Raw genomic sequence first — 17,574 nt, 5'->3', positions numbered from 1 at the left:
GGCTCCATAGCTCAGTTGGTTAGAGCGTCTGCCTAGTAAGCAGAAGGTCGAGGGTTCAACTCCCCCTGGAGCCTTCTTGTTTTAAATTTTTTTTTGTAATGATATGTTTTGACGATAACAATCCAAGGAGGTGATTGAAATAAAGGGGAGGGACAAGTTGAGTGGAGGGGGAAAGTTTGGGGGACGGGGATGGGGGTGAGTGTCCTGTCATAGTTACACCAGATCTACAGCAGTAGATGTCAGTAAATGACAGAAATGTCAGTAAATTACAGCAATGTCGGTAAATGACAGAAATGTCAGTAAATTACAGCAATGTCGGTAAATTACAGAAATGTCAGTAAATTACAGCAATGTAGGTAAATTACAGAAATGTCAGTAAATTACAGAAATGTCAGTAAATTACAGCAATGTCGGTAAATTACTGAAATGTCAGTAAATTACAGCAATGTCGGTAAATTACAGAAACGTCAGTAAGTTACAGCAATGTCGGTAAATTACAGAAATGTCAGTAAATTACAGCAATGTCGGTAAATTACTGAAATGTCAGTAAATTACAGCAATGTCGGTAAATTACAGAAATGTCAGTAAATTACAGCAATGTCGGTTAATTACAGAAATGTCAGTAAATTACAGAAATGTCAGTAAATTACAGAAATGTCAGTAAATTACAGAAATGTCAGTAAATTACAGAAATGTCAGCAGATGGGCGAGTAACAGACCGGTTAGATACGGGGGTAAGTGATGGCTAGTTGATGCCCGGATGTGTGTGGATGAGTAAATAATGTCCGGTTTATGTCCGAGTTATTGTAATTTACATAATTGAAGAACACAAATATACTACGGATTTAAATATGAAATAGATATTGTATAATGGTACGGAGTGGCCTGGCGCCAGAGCGCTAGACTGCTAACCAGAAAGTCTCGAGTTCGAATCTGGGTTTAAGCCAGTAGACCAAATGTTGCATAAAACAAATGACAAACTATACTAGTTCAAAGGTCAAGTATTAAACAAAACGATGACAATGAAAGAGTGCAAACATCGAATCTTACAAATCTGAGCAGCAACTTGAGAAGCGCATTCGATTTTTTAAATTTACGAGTTACAATCAGCACCCTACAGTGTTCCTCTAACAGTGTTTGTTGAAATTTTTTTTTTGGGGGGGGGGGGGGGAAGGCGGTCAACATTTTCCGTTTTCCGGGGGGGGGGGGCGGACACTGGTAAAAGGTATATATTTCCAATATAAATTCCATTGTGTTCGGGGGGATGCGGTAGACTTTCTTCGGGGCTGGGGGGGGGGGGGTGATTGCACCCCCCCCTCCCCGAATAGAGATGCCTAGAAGAAACTCTGTCCTCTAGTCTGTCAGTCTGCAAGAGGATTCGACAGAGAGACAGATGTACGTGTGTGTTTTACGTCACTCGTGACGTTACTCGGGCAATGTCCTGACCCCCCGGGGTCGGAGCTCAAGTATCCCCGGATGTGACCCTAAACACATTTCCAAAGTTCTTCAACGGCGAAGACAATTTTCTCAACACAGTTTTCAGCTTTGATGAAGCATCTGGCGTAATTTCCTTCCTGTTTATTTAAAATGTTAAAACCTGGCTATGCAGCACACAACGAACCGTGTTACGTGTTCAATCCTATCCCTAATCCTTTATTAATTAGTTATAGTTAATGATGCGATTTGCCTGTACGGCTTACATAAAAGTGAATAAAGTTATAACTTGTTTTAAAGTACCAAGAAAAATCATGCGCCTACGTAACAGAAGAAACACAATTTCTGAGTGTTCTTTAAAATGAACAGTATCAATTAATTCTAAGCCCGACATTCATATTTCCTTGAGCTAACATCTGGTACGCTTCAAACAAGGCTATAGTAGTCGTACGTTTTTTTTTCTTTATAAAATGCTGGTTTGTTTTCTTTTTATTTCTCTCTTCAGCATCTTCTTCATAGACTCGAGCAAACCCAAGTCGAAGACAAACGCTAAGCGACTAATGATCACCCATCACTTCTGATTTTCACCCCTCCCCTACCACCCTCCCTTCCCCCGGGGGTAACATCCTTGACATGTCGAGAGCCTGTTTAAGAGCCTCCTCAAGGAGGAAGAGCGTGTATCAGCTCCCGCTGCCACAATAGGCACCGGCACTCCGGTACCGGCTCTTTGACTGCGGCTCTCCGGTACCGGCTCTTTGACTGCGGCTCTCCGTAAGAACCGGTTCACTTTTGAAGAAGGCGAGCGCTGGCGCCTGAATGGAATAACCAAGTTATCAGCAGACTGTAAACACGCTAAAGAGCTATCGGACGGCGGAGGGGCCCGGGTCATCTGGACAGGGGCTAGTTTGTTCCTAGTGATGTCCCCTTTTGTTGCCGGGAGTGACCGGTCGAGTTGTCCGCCCCTTGTGGAGGATTATCAGTTTAATGAAGTTAAGACTTGTCAATATTTGTTGTAATTATACTTTGACTAATATACTTGTCATTTTTTTTCTCTAGTTAGCGCTAGAGCTGAATTAGTCACGTGCCGACTCACTTTAAACTCGCTCGATAACCGGTTTGTTTTAAATAGTTTTCACTGTAGCCGTCTCATTTTTATTTTACTAAACGACTAGTTTTTTTTTTCACCATTAGTATTGCTATCAACGAGAGTTGCCACTGCAGTTAAAATCACGGCTAATGAAGTCATCATTATAACATAACTCAAATGCACAACACAAAATTTATACTACGGATTTAACAATGAAATATATATCGTATGAGGGAACGGAGTTGTCTAGCGGTAGAGTGCTAGACTAATAAGCAAATTGTCTTGAGTTTGAATCCGGGTTCAAGTCAGTAGACTGTCCATGAGTCCGCCCAGCTCTGATGGGTTCCCAACTCTCTTTAGTGAAAGCAAAGGCTGCAGGGGGCATCGTACTGACCTTCACAGAATCATCACTTCACAGAAACATGCGAACTCTACTTCACTTGTCCAATGTACCGCCAGGTTCAAAAAGGGAACTTAGGAAAGATATTGTAACTTCGATTTTCAAAAATTGAGCGATATTGATCGGGGTGGATTTCAAATTTCTCCAGTGATCTAATCATAATTCTGAGGGCAATGCTGTAACATCCCCCCCCCCACTTTCATATATATTGTTAGAACCAATTTCACCGAATAAACCTTTGCATTGGTAATACATATAAGTTTCTATTTAGACAAACATCTTCTCTCTCTCTACTGAATGGCCATGTGGTAAGTAATCACTGTAAAGACAATAACACAGCATAAGTTATAGTTAAAAAAAATAGCATAAGGTATCGTGAGGAAAAATAATAACTCCATATAAAACAGTGTAACTGATAGTATGTTTGTGATTATTTTGAACATACCCGGCTAAAAAGTCTTGCCACTTGAAGCTAATGTGAACTGTAGATCAGGGATAGTTTTTACACGAAGTATTCACTGTGTATATTAGACCGAAGATATCTGTGATGTGTGTATGTTACCAAAACGAGAATACGATTCCTAAAATAATGTGAACAATGTTCCGTCTAAGGATAAAAAGCTAATGTGCTACGTGTGTATTGTGTGCGCGGTGTTCAAGAAGTCTCGTACAAGGATAGGCCTATAATATATTTTACAAAATAACTTCGCGGCAGCTGAAAACTACTGCGCGGCCGCGCAACCACGCAGCTTAGAGGCAGCATTGAATGTGAAGTTTTACTATTTTTCTCTATGAACTTGACCTTGAGTAAAATTTGCGAAGTATATTGCATATAGCATTATACTGATGCCGAGTGATTGTATTGTGGATTCGTTAAGGTAAATACATGCTTGAATTTTGCTTTTAAGTCTTGGTTGTCTAATATAGAACCAACTATTATCAAGCCTTAGTAGCCTAAACTTCTTTACCAGCATTATTATAGTTCAGCCATTTCGAGCTTATGTAAGGCTGATAAGTTCCCCAGCTTTAAAGGTAAAGATTTATAGCGATGACATCAGCGGGTTTTTAAAGTGTTTTTTTCTCGTCTTCTCGACTTTAACGAGTCCACTCAGCTTTGGTGAGTACCTGACTTACATTGGGGATAGTAAAGGCGGTTGGGGCATAGCGATGAACACACCATCCCTCTATATGTCGAAGTCAAGACACAAACTTCATCAGCTCAATAGATCGCTAGGTCGAAAGAGAAATATTTACTTTTTTTAACGCCACCAAATATGCTAAATTATATTAAACTAACATATTAAATTATGTGTTTCTTTAGCAAACTTCGATACAGAGGTTGGCATTTACTACAGATAATTATACACATTTTTTATTTCACCACAAAAAAACTCATCAATCAAAAAACACTAATAACTTATCGAACCACGATATCAAATACCGAGTTCGAAACCCTAGGGTCATAATCCTAACATTGACCTCCTCCCTCCCACCGTTTCATACACCACACCCCCACTTAAGAACATGCCCTTAATTGACCCGTGGTACCCCAATATTGACATGTTTCATATCTAAAAAGAATCGGCCATTAGGCATATAAGGCATCCGTTACTCGATCTATCAAATCCATCTTGCTGTCTTTCTGTATCTTGCCTGTTGATCTACAAATAGAGTTATCAGCCTTTGGTACCTGAATCCATCCTAAGACGAATTTTTTTTCTAAATATAGAAAAAGAGAAAAAAAATTCCCAGAAATTCTAGTACTAACGACGTTTTAAGAAGATCAGCCGATGGGCTGTGTGTTTGTTTTGGTCTCCTGGCGTTGGCGGTCGCAGGTAAAACAATCCGTTGATAATCAGCCGCTCCGACGGGACCGCCTGATCCTGCTAGCCAATCAATGACAGCTAAACAATGAGGATCATCGCGCCCGACCAATCAATGAAGCCCAAACAAAAGCGATCAGCAGATCCGACGCCCGTTAATGGCGACCTGTGGGCGGAAGTCTAGAGTGCCGGGAGCCATCTTGATTTCAGCTCTTCTGTCGGAGAGGCAGGGAAGTCTTGTGCGGTTTGAAGAATCATGTTGTCATGCGGTCGGGATAGAGCAGTCGGCATTCTATTAGCAGCGAACCTGAGGTCGGCATTCTATTAGTGTCGAACCTGAGGTCGGCATTCTATTAGCATCGAACCTGAGGTCGGCATTCTATTAGCATCGAACCTGAGGTTGGCATTCTATTAGCATTGAACCTGAGGTCGGCATTTTATTAGCATCGAACCTGAGGTCGGCATTCTATCAAGATTTAACCTGATCGACTTTCAATCAAGATTTAACCTGATCGACATTCTATAATGATTGAACCTGATTGAATTTCGATGAGGATTGAACCTGATCGATATTCAATCAAGATTCAACCTGATTGGCATTCTTTTATTATTGAACATGATTGACATTCAATCATCAAGATTGAACCCGACATCCAATTAGCCTTCTGGGCTTTTAGTCCCTTTTGTGTCTGTAGTCGGCATTCTATTAGTCTACCTAAAATTTATATTTTATAAAGATATTAATGTGTAAGATATCATTTTATTAATTTAGTATTTAGTTGTTTTAAATTCCTAACTTTAATTCCCGGGCATATTTTTATATTAATTAGATATGGGAATTTGTTTTGTTATACTGAGTAGAAGTTGGTATAGAGTATAGAGAAATATTATATGCCACTGCTTTTAATGACATTAATTCATTATCTTTTTAAAAAAATTTGCTATTTAAAATGATTGGTTGAATAAACTGACTCCACAGGCCAAACAGTTATTTTAGTTGAAGCTAGAAAATAGAAAAAAGATTTAACATATTGTGGTTTATACAGAGGGGGGGGGGGTGTTTGGATAAACCTATAATTAATATTATGATCGAAAGGAGAATATTGATATACTTCTTCTTCTTAATTCTAGTTGTTGGAAGAGATTCCCTCCAACACAACTAAGTAAACGTGTCAACATGTTATGCGCCATTGACTCCGATTTCACCCTGCTTTTCTTTTTGGATTTGCTTCCATAGCCTTTGTCCAACCAAGAATAAACTACAAGGCAGCAGTTTATTGATTTTGGAGTTGTCTCTCCTAGATGAGTAGCTGTCCCCAGATATCGAGCCTCTTTTGCTGGGGGTACAAACTCGAGACTTTTCAGTTTAGCTACCATAAGCTTTACCGACTCGACCACGCCATTATATAATGTACGAATTGGGACACGAATGTCATAATTAAGTGTCAATATTTACACTAACATTTCCCACGGTTAACAGTTCTTTCAATTTATATAAATTTCGATGGTCCTTTGAAATCGATATTCCATTTACATCAACACTACATGAAATCGAGATTCTCTAAGTTTCGATAGCATTTTGAAATCAATATTTTCATTAGCTTCACAACGTTTCTTTGAAGCAGTTTTTCTATTCGTTTCAACAGAAGTTGTGAAACGAATATTCCCTTAGTTTCAAAAGGACTTTGACATTAGAACTTTACCAGTTCACTTTGTTGTGTAAGTTTCAATGACACTTTGAAGCCATGTCTCCACACCCACATCATAGCTGTATTTTATTCGACTCAATATTCATCTAACAACACGACCCGTCTAGCTGTTTGTTACAAGATCTAATGACTGAGCATCATAACTCTTCGGTACTACCACACGCAAGTTCTATGTATAAGTATACGGAGGTCAAATAAACAAATGAATTGTGTCACAACTATATAAACAGTTTTTTTTTCTTTCAACCACAAAAAAAAAAAATAAGTACAAAAATATCGAAACAACTCTCTATATTTACACGAACCCTTATCCTAACCTTTACCAATACCAGCAGTATAGAACTCAATAATAATAAACAAAATAGTTGAAATACATATATACATACATATATATATATATATATATATATATATATATATATATATATATATATATATATATATATGTATATATATATATATATGTATATATATATATATATGTATATATGTATATATATATATGTATATATATATATATATATGTATATATGTATATATATATATGTATATATATATATATATGTATATATGTATATATATATATGTATATATATATATATATATATATATGTATGTATATATATATATATATATATATATATATGTGACGAGCGAACATTTATCCTGCCGACAACGCCAATTGTAACGAGCCAACAGTTACCATGCTCGCAACGCCACATGTAATGAGACCTAATTGCCTGTAGTGCCACGTGTTAACGAGTTTAACCACTCATTCTAGACAACATTGACCACAGTATAGATACTCAAGATGCAGGTTCGCTATTGATCCTTTATTACATGAATCAAGAAATGCTTCATAATAACACAATAAATCAACAGGAATGCTTCTCAATAATAGTCTGAATCAACTGACCCCTAACAGTCCTTCACTAGGCTTCATATAACTGAATCCACATGTCTATAATCCTTCTTAACACAATACGGCTAACCCGTTCTATAACCGACTTGACATAGTCACACAGACTGACTGATCTAAGCGAGCGATGAAAGAGGCAAGAGCCTCGAAACGGGAAGAGAGAGAGAACGAGTTCTGCCGTCCCCTCCTATTTATGCCTTGAAATCGTAGTCGTACTTGTCTCCATTTCCGTAATCGATACTTGTAATCGATGTATCCGAATACTAATGTCGCAGTTTCTGACGTACCGTCCGATTCACTAAAACATCTGCGTCCCATCCATCAAAGTCGACAGCTCGTCTGAAACTTCTCGTACCGTTTCCCAAAATAGCACGCGTTGGCTTTGAGATCGTCATCAGACCGATCCAATAAGCCACCTGTTATGGTTGCGTCAGATTTCATACTGCGTCGCGGCTTCTCGTTCGTTATCATTTGTAACTGGTAGTTAGGCCTACCCCAGTTACATCCACCCCTGCTTTTTTTTGTGTGTTTTAAACCACAAACAACGCCTGGCAGGTGCACTCCTCCAAAGTCAATCGCACAGTCGTAAAAAAAAAAAATTTATTGTTCCACTCACTGTCCACGACGTTCCATTCGTATACGATTGACAGTTATACCTATTTCACATATCAACTGTGTCTACATCATCTTCCTGAGACACAAAACAGTTCTAGAATTCACATCCACCCTTTCCATTTGGTGCCTTCACCAGTTCACTTCTATAGCTCTTTGAACAGTCTGTTTTCATACCAGCGCGACCATGAAAGAATTGATGGTTGCTGACAAAAAATTTCGTATTCCTTCTGTTCCTTAAACTTCTCCGCGGACCACTTATCTGATGGTCTACTGTCTCTCTGCTTCTGGAGGGACCGGGATCCTCATTGTTGCCGGTATCCTCCCCTTGCGTATCGCGGTTGTTCTGTTGATGGTGATATGGTTCCGGAATGGGTATGTGAATTTCCGTTATAACTTCCGGTTCCCTAATTGTCTTGGGTTTCTCTGTGTGTAACTGCTCTTCTTGCCTATTCCAATATTTCTTTAATTGAGCAATATTCGCCCACCGATCCGGTTTGGCGTGATCGATGGGTCTTATCTTAAAGGGGCCACCTGCTGCTTTAGGCATCTCCACGACTTGCCATATCTCCTGTCCCCAGAGATCGTGGATTTTGTTTCTGCCTAACGGGTGGCTACGCAGTAATACCCTGTCATTCAGTTTGAGTGGCGGGTCCTTCGTCTGTATCGGCGGTTCCCTTCGCCGAGATTCATGTTCTAGTCTTTCCTGTACTACCCTGTACATTGCTCTAATTCTTCTCATATGTTCATTCACATATTCCAGTGCGGTGTATGAGCCAGTCATACTCTCCCTTTTTCCTAAGAACAAATCAAGAGGGAGTCGAGCCTCTCGTCCGAACAGCAACATGTATGGCGTAAAGCCGGTTGTGGCATGGGGTGTGCAGTTGTATAGATATACCAACTCTGGGAGAAAATCAGGCCAACGTTTTTTCTGTTCAGGTTCTAGCGTACGCAGCAAATCATGCATGCTGCGGTTGAACCGTTCACACTGTCCGTTTCCCTTCGGATTAAATGTGGTTGTTCTAGATTTGTTGATCCCGTAGTGGCTGCACAGTTGGTTAATTACTTCTGACTCGAAAGCCCTTCCTTGGTCAGAGTGTAATTGTCTTGGTACGCCATATTTGATGAACCAATGTTCTATTAATACCTTTGCCACTGTTTTGGCAGTCTGATCTCGTGTGGGCACCGCCACAGTCCATTTGGTGAATACATCAGTCATTACCAACACATGTTCCGTCCCATCCGATGATTGCTCCAACGACGTAAAGTCCATCGCCACAATCTCTAGTGGTTTTGTCGCTAGTAGGTGTCCTGATGGCTGTCTCATTTTGACAACTGGCATTTTCGCATGCTGACACCTCACACAAGCCTCACAATGGCGTTTGACCTCCATTTCCATATTGGGCCAGTAACACCTTCGTCGTAATATTTTGTGCGTCCTGTCCTGACCCTGGTGTCCTGCCCTGTCATGTGCCAACCTTAGCACTTCTTCTCTTAACTGTCCAGGCACCACCACCTGGTGTATTGTCCCATCAATTTGGTCATGAATTCTCCGTATGAGAACACCATCCTCTATACTGAGACGGTCCCACTGACTCAGTATTTTCTTTGTTTCTCGACCAAATTGTTCTCTTTCCCTTCTTCCTGGGAATTTTTGTTCCTGGACGTATTTCAATAGCGGTTGTAAGCCACTATCCGTTCTCTGGGCATCTCTTATCTTTTTGTGATTAAGGCAATTAAAATCACTATTGTCCATATGTCCGGGTTCCGTGGATATGTGCTCCACCCCGGTCTGCCCGTTCTGCATCACTTGTACCCCATGAGGGATATCTGTTGACGCTCTGACCTCACATATTCCTGTCAGTGTTTCTTCCTCATCACCCGGTCTCTCGTAAGGATTCCTTGATAACACGTCAGCATTACCATTGGACTGCCCTGGGCGATATTTTCTCTCCAGGTCAAAGAGTGCCAATTCTGCTGCCCATCGCTGTTCGATGGATCCCAACTTTGCTGTAATTTGAAGTTCTTTTTCAATATCTGATAATTTTTCTAGTTTGCCAACACTGTTCTGTTGTCCACTATTTTTATTTACTTCTTCCGATAACAGACACTCTAAAGATGAACATTTCTCCTGTGCTTTTAATTTGCATGAACTTTTCCTATCCAGTTTCCTGGTTAGACTTTGAATTCCTTTATTAAGTCTACCAATTTTCTTCTTATCATCATTTTTCTCTACCAACAAATTGCTCACTTGAAACTTTTCAACATTCAAGTTCATTTCACAGTTCATTTTTTCCATTAGTTGTGTTTTGCCTTTCTTTTTCTCCTTACTGTGTTTCTTTGTCATTTTGTTTACTAAGTCATTACCTCGCCGCTCTGTAGCCTTGACCTGCCGTACAGAGGGCGATCGTTTCACCGGACAGTACCGTGCCATATGTCCGGGTTGTGAACAAGACAAACAAATTGGTCGACCGTCTGCCGTCCATTGGAGTGATGGCTTGGCAGGACGCGGCCGTACAACCCGTCCCTGTTTTGTCCCGTTCTTTTCCTGATTCTCCACTGTTGACCTGCTTTCCAACCTCTCCAAACGTTGGTCAACCTTCTCTAGGTGGGCCAACAGTTGAGCCATCATGGTCTCCATCGTGTCGGCCCCTGTGGGTGGGGATTGTCTCTGTTCAGGCACAGAGACTTTGTCCACCGAACAGTTCGATTGGTCCTCATCCTCGGACCTGCGGATCGCTGAGTTCCTGACCTGGAGGAAGGTCAACTGCGGGTCTCTGTGGACCTCCTCTTTCAACTCTCTCCTTAAGATCGGGGTTGCTAGCCCCTCGATGAAATGGTCCCTCAGTAGGCGTACATCAATGTCCGGTGATTTGCCCTTTACCAAATCAAAGGCCCTGTTCATCCTGTGTGAGTACTCCATCACACTCTCCGCCATTCTCTGCTTTAAGCCCACGAATCCCGATAGCAGTTGCACTCCCGACCGTCTCTCCCCAAAGGTCTCCATAATCAGATCTAGCACCTTATCTGGATCTGATTGGACGGTCCTATCGTGGCACTTAACCTCTGCCCTAACCGTTTCACCTATACTGCCCATCAGCAGTCTTAATCTTTCCTCTGGTGACATATGTCTCGAGGCCCAGGCCGCTTTGACCTCTTCACTGAACCTGTTGGTTAAAGTTGGATCTCCGTCCCCGTAGAATTTGTTAATATGGGACTCTCTGGGTAGGACCACTATATGGGTCTGCTTCTCGTCCAGAGTAGACATTTTCTTCCTTAAGTACTAAAAAAAAAAGAGTTCTTTCTTACCGTGTGTGTATGAAAAATTTTTCCTCGTTCCTCAATTTTCACAGTTCCTGAATGTCCGAATTCACACACACACTAAACACAGTTATGCACAAGGTTGACTATAGGTGCCTTAAACGGCAAGTCTAGTTGAATTCATCCTGATCGCAGCGCCAATTGTGACGAGCGAACATTTATCCTGCCGACAACGCCAATTGTAACGAGCCAACAGTTACCATGCTCGCAACGCCACATGTAATGAGACCTAATTGCCTGTAGTGCCACGTGTTAACGAGTTTAACCACTCATTCTAGACAACATTGACCACAGTATAGATACTCAAGATGCAGGTTCGCTATTGATCCTTTATTACATGAATCAAGAAATGCTTCATAATAACACAATAAATCAACAGGAATGCTTCTCAATAATAGTCTGAATCAACTGACCCCTAACAGTCCTTCACTAGGCTTCATATAACTGAATCCACATGTCTATAATCCTCCTTAACACAATACGGCTAACCCGTTCTATAACCGACTTGACATAGTCACACAGACTGACTGATCTAAGCGAGCGATGAAGGAGGCAAGAGCCTCGAAACGGGAAGAGAGAGGACGAGTTCTGCCGTCCCCTCCTATTTATGCCTTGAAATCGTAGTCGTACTTGTCTCCATTTCCGTAATCGATACTTGTAATCGATGTATCCGAATACTAATGTCGCAGTTTCTGACGTACCGTCCGATTCACTAAAACATCTGCGTCCCATCCATCAAAGTCGACAGCTCGTCTGAAACTTCTCGTACCGTTTCCCAAAATAGCACGCGTTGGCTTTGAGATCGTCATCAGACCGATCCAATAAGCCACCTGTTATGGTTGCGTCAGATTTCATACTGCGTCGCGGCTTCTCGTTCGTTATCATTTGTAACTGGTAGTTAGGCCTACCCCAGTTACATATATATATATATATATATATATATATATATATATATATATATATATATATATATATATATATATATATATATATATATATATAACCAAATTGCAATTGAAATAATGAATGCACCCAAACTTTGTTAAAACTTTGAGAATAAAATATCGTGAACATTATCCTAAGGGTATTTTATACAGCAGGTTGCACGCTTACGATTAGTACACTAGATCATATGATGACATTGTATACACACATCACACAATATCACTCAGTACTCTTGTCATTCGTTCATTCGAATGTAGCTCTCAATGTCCAAGTGGGACGTGTTCGTGGCTACATGGACTTTTACGAATACAGGCACCAAACAATGTCGATACAGCACTGTAATGCCGTGATGACCTTTATATGGGAGGTTGTGTAAATGACAACATGACATAGTTACACCAGATGACGTTTAGTGCTTTAATCACAACATAATATCCGCAGTGTTTCTTCCAGACTTTTTTCTCTCCAAAGAGATGCCTGGAAGAAACTCTGACCATTGCTAGCTTCTTGCTACACAGACTAATATGACGAAAAATAGAATTCAAGAGAAGTTAATCATTTATGTATACGTTACCAAATGTTATAAGGAATAGTGCTATAAAAGGGAATTCCCTTTTTGCGTTATATTCTCCAAACATTCTGTTAAACTTTCGATAATGTGTCTATCATTATTTTTAATCATTTTATAGGAAGATATTCTGTAATCTTTTTTATATACATATAGACCTACTTAGATATTTTAAATTAATATACCGGGAGTGATCTCCCCTAAACTTTCTCGAATATTGTTATATAACACTACGGGGGATGGCAACTCGGGATATAGACATGATTTTAAATCCATTTTAATTACTTAAACTTTTTACAATAGAACAAAATCTCTTAGAAAAAAGAATTGCGCACCAAGTGAACGTCAAACCATATGTGTATAATAGTGCGGAATAATATTAGTACTAGTGATTCATATGCGTTTTTTGAGATATCTGAAAAAGCGTATATTACTATTTCCGATCAACGGAAATGACTCAAATTTTGAAAGAAGGCAAAGAATTAGATCTTTTACTTATTTTTAAAATTTCGTAAATCTAGCTGAAACAGTACCAAGGTTATAGGCTATTGAAAAACTAAAAGTAGAATAAGTCCCACTTCCGTTAATCGGAAATCGCTGACACGTTGATACAGAACTACAAATTTGATATCATATATATATATATATAATTTCATCAACCTAGTTGTAACGGTACTCAAGTTATCGTGTTCACAGACACTCACATACCCACGCAGACATAAGGACAATTGCAAAACTATGTTTTTCCGACAAGGCGAGGTTTAAAACGTCTAGATTTGTAAATAAAAAAATCGATTTTTTTCTCACACGAATACAATACTTCCTCTATATTTCGTTATACGAGAAAGAAAAAAGTTCCAAATAGATCAAGAGAAATTATTAGAGGTTTTAATTTTTAAATGTACTTATAAAACTAAATGTATAATAAAGTTGAAGTTTTCTATATAAAATAAATTCAAACTTTTGTTTTAAAAAGTTAACGCCTTAAAAAAATCAGGCAAGTGATTAATTATAGGCACTTAATATTTGTGCCATATTTGTAATAAGCAATGATCCGCATTTTTTGTTCTGTAGCTACTAAGTTTTAAAATGTTTCACTATGTTTGGAAAGTTGTTAAGGGTTGTATCCCTTGTTCACTTTGGTTATAAAATGATCCTAATATATAAATCCCGACGTTCGCACATCTCTCTCTCTCTCTCTCTCTCTCTCTCTCTCTCTCTCTGTCCGCAAAATATTTTCGCCGGACATCACGTCAGAATCGGCAGCGATATATGAAGAACTTTTTACGGACTTTTGTTGAAAATAATATGTTAGATGTTTTAAATGTATAACCACAATTTTAGTTAAAGAAGAAAAATAAAAATTAAAGGCGTATTCGAATGTAGAGAAACAGTATTATTTATGCAACCGGAAAAGCATTAATATATGTGAAAAAGAACGCATAAAACTGTGACGTCACTATTGCTTATACATTAACTAATGACGTCATCTGCCGTGTTTAGAATGAAAAGAAATGAACTATTTCATTCAAATTTGATTTAGATCTACGTACACAATGAAATGTATACAATACAATTTTTCCGGCCTAAACTCATAAAATTTATTTTATGTATTTGGATTCTAGATCTAGAGATTCTAGATCTAGACTAAATCTAAATCTAAATCCACGCAATAACTAGATCTAGACGTAGACGCTAAGATTTAGATTTAGACTCTAACTTCTCTAAAATCAATTCCAAAAATAAATTTCTATATTAGGACTAAACTATTTCAAGACTTATTTATTTTATACAAAATCTTTGTTATGAACTGGCTAATTTGGGATAAAAAATTAATTTGAAAGAATAGGCATATTCGCGTAAGTTAAGATTTTAAAATACGTGTTTCATTCTCCGTATTTTATAAGGTGCCCAAATAGCGGAGATGTTAGTGTACATTAAACCACGCAGGTGGTGCGGGTTCGAGACACAGCAAGTCAACTTGGTTAATGTATTTTTTTTTACTATGCTCGGGCTAAACTTAAAAAAAAATTCTTTTAGGAATCTAGCTCTAGATCTAGATTGTCGGGTGTCCGATAGGGCACTTCCCGGCGCCGCAGGCGCTTCAAATTTGGCATGATCTTGCCTTGGTGCGACAGAACACGGGGGTCGGTTGGCCGAAAAGTCTACGATGTGGGGGTCAAAACTGACCTCGACTGACCGGTACCTTATATGAGCTATAAATCGAAAAAAAATGTCCACGGAGGAACCTCTTCATAACTCTTGAGGTCGTAGACCGACCTTCGGGCGAATTAATTAAGCATTCAAATTCTCAATGTTTTCGAAAGCATAAGCGAAGCTGGGCAGCATGCCTAGTAATTAACTAGTACGGTTTGATATTACATGAACAACAATTCTGTTTTTCTATGTTGTAAAAAATTATTCTATTAATTATTGAATAATATAATAAAATAGGAATTAGCTAGCGCGATTGGATATTAAAAGTACAATGTACAATAATTCTGTTTTTTAATATTATGATGTGTTATATTATTTTATTTATTACTCAATATCACAATTATATACTTGGAAAAATACTTAAATCTGCAAATTTTTAATTTGCATTTTTCTGTTGAAATTTTGGCTTAAGCATTTGTGCACAAAAATAGATATTGAATATTTCAAGTAGACAACTAGGCAGAGGCGTAGCGACCCTTCCCGGCGCCCGGGGACAAACTTTCAATTTGGCGCCCCCCTCGGGAGCAAATTTTGAATTTGCACCCCACCCCCCCCCCCCTCAAACTTTCGATTTGCAATCCCCCCTCAACTTTTCGATTTGCACCCCCCCCCCCCGCCCTCAAACTGCAAAAATGCAACTAAAATGACATTTTAATTTGTTTTTACAACCCAATTTGGCGCCCCCTAAGGTCGGCGCCCGGGGACACATGTCTGCAACTAGGCGTACTTATTTTCAATAGTAATAGTTACATTTAGAATGTATTGTGTTTAACAGCATAATATAATTTGAGGGTTTTTAGTATTTATGTGAGGCAGATATCATTGCGATTTTAACAACGTTTATTTAAAATAGAATTATTTCAATCGACGCAGACACGCAGGTAAGGGATGTAACAAATATATTGTTATTGATATCTGAAGATTAAAATGTTATCCCTCTTAAATATCTATATATATAATTCTCTTCAGGGAGACGCTAGAAAACAAGCTGTAAGCGCGCTTAGCAGTCCCATCTCTTCCTCTCTAGGCATATCTCTATTACCCCCCCCATACCCATATGGTCTGGTGAGCTGTGGTTCACGCTGTTTACAAGCGTAGAGACGGGTTTAGTGACGGCTATTAGGGGCAGATAATTTAGTTTGAAACGATTTTAAACTTAGGGGAGGTAACTAAGAGGTGGCTGCTTTCACGAGGAGGGGGGTGGGGGTTGGGGAGAGGAGGGTTTTAGTGTTTTAAAGCAAATATATTTTCAGTGGCAGCATTAGTAGGCCTACTGTCGAATTCACAAATTATGAATTACTGAAAAGTAGAAAAAACAACAACTAAATAGCGGCGTATGATACGCCGCGGGTCGGCACGTTATAAATAGGAAGGTATGTATACATTTATATATTCTTATTTATTTACCCACGCAGACGCAGACACAGACACACAGACACACACACACACACACACACACACACATATATATATATATATATATATATATATATATATATATATATATATATATATATATATATATATATATATATATATATATATATATATATTTATAAGACTATTTAAGTTTAATTAATCACAAATGTATCAGACTAAAAAGACATTTTTTTCTGTACTTTTTGCAGTTTTTCGGCTTTGTGTCACCCCCCCCCCCTCCTAAATGGTGTCACCCGGTGCGGTCCGCACGCACCGCCCTCGCTACGCCGCTGTGTGGTTTAACACTCCTAGAAAAAAAATATGACCAATATTTGATTAGACCTCACTGGTCGCTGTCCATATGATTAAGAAAACGACAATTCAATCCCTGTTCAGGTGATTTTAACATTTATTTTTATAAACAAAGGGGCTGTACCATAATAATACTATATATCTCATGATTAATACAGTTTGTTCCCTTTAGCAATTTGATATATTACAGCAATGATTGGCCTATGATGTTTTACATTTATAACTGTCGTTGAACTTAACAATGTGAAATCATAACAACAAATTAGAGCTAAGGAAATCAAAATTACAATATATATATATATATATATATATATATATATATATATATATATATATATATACAATTTCAAAGAAACTTACAGTGTTATAAAATAAATATAAAAATCTTTATAATAACAAGTAAATGCACTGAAATGAAGTAAATAAAACAAACTTGCTTCCTTTTAATAAAATGTTTGATTGCTCAGGAGATATTTTACATATTTTAGCGAGTAAAGTTTGTTTTTGTTTTTCCCAAGAAAGCAAATTTGATTTCTTTTCTTGTTTTCATTGAAATTAAAATTAAAAGATTATTAGTATAATGTTTTGTTTATAATTGTTTTATTTTCCAGTAATTCGTTGACAGCAGTACAAAATCCAACGACTATAATACTACATCTTATCCATATTCTATCGAATTCTTTAAAACAAACGTAGACGCCAAAGTGCTCACGGGAAAGCCATGGGCGCTTCGGGCGCTTTGGGTCACGCAATCTAAGGTGCTCCGGCGGCTGTGACTGTTGCAGTTTTACAGCTTAATATAGTAGTA

The 17,574-nt window shown here is 38.5% G+C and overlaps 1 non-coding gene across 1 annotated transcript; it reads left to right on the top strand.

The window, feature by feature from the left end:
• Positions 1-74, top strand: Trnat-agu (transfer RNA threonine (anticodon AGU)). Its single transcript has one exon. It is a non-coding gene; the product is annotated as a tRNA-Thr (tRNA).
• Positions 75-17,574: the final 17,500 nt, after the last annotated feature.

This window comes from Physella acuta, unplaced genomic scaffold (assembly GCF_028476545.2).
Source record: "Physella acuta isolate Inbredline_101_S28 unplaced genomic scaffold, ASM2847654v3 ptg000654l, whole genome shotgun sequence".
Taxonomy (NCBI): domain Eukaryota; kingdom Metazoa; phylum Mollusca; class Gastropoda; family Physidae; genus Physella; species Physella acuta.
This window is presented reverse-complemented; position numbering and strand designations above follow the sequence as displayed.